The sequence below is a fragment of the Lepus europaeus genome, chromosome 13, assembly GCF_033115175.1.
Source record: "Lepus europaeus isolate LE1 chromosome 13, mLepTim1.pri, whole genome shotgun sequence".
Classification (NCBI taxonomy): domain Eukaryota; kingdom Metazoa; phylum Chordata; class Mammalia; order Lagomorpha; family Leporidae; genus Lepus; species Lepus europaeus.
The window spans coordinates 74,118,508-74,122,558 of NC_084839.1; the positions used below are offsets into that span (position 1 = coordinate 74,118,508).

The 4,051-nt window shown below is 38.5% G+C and overlaps 1 non-coding gene across 1 annotated transcript; it reads left to right on the forward strand.

Moving 5' to 3' along the window:
• Nucleotides 1–311: 311 nt before the first annotated feature.
• On the forward strand, nucleotides 312–470 carry LOC133773107 (U1 spliceosomal RNA). Its single transcript, XR_009867891.1, has one exon. It is a non-coding gene; the product is annotated as a U1 spliceosomal RNA (small nuclear RNA).
• The last annotated feature ends 3,581 nt before the right edge of the window (nucleotides 471–4,051 follow it).

Below are 4,051 nucleotides of genomic sequence, written 5' to 3' on the forward strand. Positions count from 1 at the left end.
GGAAAGTTGTAAGGTGAAATTGCAGGTAAAATAAAGGAAGAATTTTGAAGCAGTCTTTCTACTACCAACTTATGGGAAGTTTGTATTGCAGCTGCCCAGGAAGTCTAATTATTCCTATCTCTGTGGATACATTCTTCATTTGCTTTATGCGAGATACACAATAAAATTCTTGCATTAGAAAGAATTATACAAGTTCAATGAAGAATTAAAAACAAAAAATGTAGTTTCACTATCACATAAGACATCGCATTAAGTAAAATGAGAATATGTATATTAAATACTTTACTGCTATCAAAATGATGGAAGAGAGAATGCTTACCTGGCAGGGGACACCATGATCATGAAAGTGGTTTCCCGAGGACGAGCTTCATCCATTGTACTTGGGATGTGCTGATTCCGCAATTTCCCAAAAGGTGGGAAACTCGACTGCATAATTGGTGGTAGTGCGTGACTGCATGCGCATTCTCCCCTAAAAGAATGTTTTTTAAAAAGATGCAGAATAAAAGTATGAAAGTCAAAGGAACTTACATTTGTATATCATATAGACTTAGAAATTACCCAGCTATCCAATCTACCTATTAACAATTGATGACATGTATGTTATTGCAACAGACAGATTATAAGGGCCATTTTTACAGATGATTCTAAAATGATTTTGTAAGCAAAGTATATCAACAACAAAATTCTAACATAACAAATATACATAATTGAATTATAAATATAAACTTATTAAGTAGGTATTTTATAATATTTTAAATATTTGCTTCAAATTTAAATGTAGCCTTGTCACTTGTATTTTATGTTTTTGCAATGGAAGTTCTAAAATTATTAACAAGCAGTGACAAGCTAAAAGTGAAGTAATTATTATGTTTAGATGTGTCTCTGTCATGTACATGATTAAAATTTTTTCATCTCATTAGATCAAAAGTGATCTTTTTAAATCATCTCCTTAAGAATTTCAGAACTTCCACTGCAATATGATACACCCAAACTGTTCTGAAACTTGATTGCTGCAGGGATAACACCACAGTGAAGAAAGGGAAATCAAAAGTATATAGGGAAGAAGGTCCACTCCTGGTTAGGATATAGAAGGACATGAGAGTCTGTCACTCCTGCTTAAACAACAGGAAGCTTCCAGACCAACCACTAAAGGTCATTCGTTGTTATAAAGCCAGCGACAAGCTGCATACTCAAAGGAAACTCAAATAACTGAACTCGAGAAGTGTGAGTCCTTTTTTGGAGCTGAGGACTACAGCTACTTTGACGTCTGGAGGTAATCTGTTGAGGTGGAATACTGGTGTATAAAAAAGTAACTCCATCAGAGGACAGTTGGCTGGCATGAGAGGAAAAGAACAACATGCCTGAGACCAGTGAGCTGGCCTGTCAGATCCAAACACAGGGACTGCCCTACAGACAGCTTGCTCTGCCAAGTAATGATTTTACAGAGGAATTTTGCAGAGTAAACAAAGGCCGAGGCAAGACTGGAAGAAAGAAGGAGGACTGCCAGTCTTGGATGGTCTGTTTAGCAGGCAGGTGGTTTAAGGCCTGGCAGGCTGGATTTTCTATGACTTAGTACCCCAGAAACCTTGAGAAATGTTGCCTCAAGGGAGGGAGAGGCCTGAAGCTCTAGACTCACCATCAAAGTATTGGAAGTTAAGAGAATTGAGTAACATAGAGATACTTCAAAAGCTTTTGTAAAATGACATTAAAAGATAAGTTTATTTCTGTGCAATTTTTTTTTAAATCCATGCACCTGAGGAGTCCTCAAAAGGTTCATTGAAAATGTGCATTCTGGCTGGCGCTGCGGCTCACTAGGCTAATCCTCCGCCTTGTGGCGCTGGCACACCGGGTTCTAGTCCCGGTTGGGGCACCGATCCTGTCCCGGTTGCCCCTCTTCCAGGCCAGCTCTCTGCTGTGGCCAGGGAGTGCAGTGGAGGATGGCCCAAGTGCTTGGGCCCTGCACCCCATGGGAGACCAGGAGAAGCACCTGGCTCCTGCCATCGGATCAGCGCGATGTGCCGGCCGCAGCGCGCTACTGCAGCGGCCATTGGAGGGTGAACCAACGGCAAAAAGGAAGACCTTTCTCTCTGTCTCTCTCTCTCACTGTCCACTCTGCCTGTCAAAAATTTTAAAAAAAAGAAAAAAAGAAAAAAGAAAATGTGTATTATTGGAGCTGTCATTGTGACTCCTGTGTCGCTAGCATCCCATATAGAAAACCAAGCACCAGTTCAAGTCCTAAGTGCTCAACTTCTAATACAGCTTTCTGCTAATGTGCCTGGGAAGGCAGCAGAAGATGGCTCAAGTGCTTGGGCAACTGTCACCCATATGTGGGAAATCATGATGGAGTTCCAGTCTCCTGGCTTCAGATTGGAACAGACTTGGTTTTGGGGCCATATGGGGAGTAAACCAGCAGATGGAAAAGATCACTTTCTTCTCTTTCATTCTTTCAAGTAAAATAAAATAAATCCTAAAATAAAAAAGAAGAAAATGTGTACTATGAAAGTATGCATGGATATCAAAAAACATTTTTGCACCAAATAAATTTATCTTCTTAATCCATTTTTCCATAAACATTTTTTTTGGGAGACAGAGAAACAAAAAGAGAGAGCACACAGGTGTTAGATCCGAGTCACTGGCTCATTCCCCAAGTGCCAACAAAGGCTAGGTCTGGACCAGGGCAAACCAAGAGTCAAGAGCTGAATGCATGTATGGATGGCAGGAACATGACCACTTGCCTCCCAGGGTGCACACCCACAGCAAACTGGAATCTAGGGGAGACAGAACATGAACCCAGGAGTTCCAGCACAGGATGTGGGAATCCCAGACCCTATATAACAATATGACTAAACATCCAACCTTTCCATGAACTTTAGTTTTGAAGAACCCTCACAGAGACTGTAAGCAAATCTCCAACTAATTCAACTTCAATAAGATCAATGACTCTTCAAAGAGCAAAAGTTTGATAAACAGAGATCTCCTTACAATGCAGGAGGTGGAATGCTAAGACGCTTGGAGGGTGTGGTTGCCCTCTGACTTATAGTGCAAATTTCCTAAAGAAACAAATTACCAAACAGAAACAAAGACAAACAGAAAACCTAACTAGTTCTAAAACTATGAAAGAAATTAAATTTTAGCAATAATTGTAATAGTTTTCCCACAAAGAAATCACCAGGCCAGATGGTTTCCTTCATTAATTCTATTAAACTTCAAGGTATAAATTTTACCCATCTTACATAAATTGTTTCATAAAATAAATGAAAGGCACCCAACTGACTTTTTGAGGTCAGCGAAACCATGGAGCCAAAAATGAGACTGAAACATCACAAAAGAGGGAATTGTAGAACTAAATATGTCATCAACATAAATGTGAAAATCTTTTAGAAAAGAGAGGCAAATTTAATCTAGCTATAAATAAAAAATAATACATTATGATATGGGGTTTGTAACAAGAATGTAAATTAGCTTCAAAAATTGAAAATTAATCTAGTTCACCAAATTAACTGAAATATGGAAAGAATCATTTGATTAATTAAGTAGAGAAAAAGTAGTTGGAAAAAATTCAAAACTGACTCATAATTAACACTGTCAGCAAACAATGCTTAACTTGATAAAGGGAATTAATGAAAAGTGCACAGCTGGCATTATAATCAAGGCCAGCTTTATCAGCACCCTCAATTCAAAGGGTCCTGCACTTCACTCATGATGGGCTGCTGTTGTCTTGAAATTCTTAATAATTTCTGAACATGGAGCTTCACATTTGCCTTTTGCTGTGGGCCTCCTTTAGTTATAAAAGAATGCTGCATGTAAGATCAGAAAAGGGGCCAGGAATACCACTGTCTCCACTTTGATTTCAACATGGTACCACAAGCATGAGCTGATATAGTAATTGAAGAAAGAAATCAAAGGCACAAATACTGGAGAGAGAAAAAAGAAAAACTGACTCTATTTGCAAGTGGAAAGATTATTGAAATAGAATAGCCTAAGACATCTATTTTAAAAATTCTTAGGATTATCAAATGAATTTGGCAATCTGACAGATAAAAGGTCTATA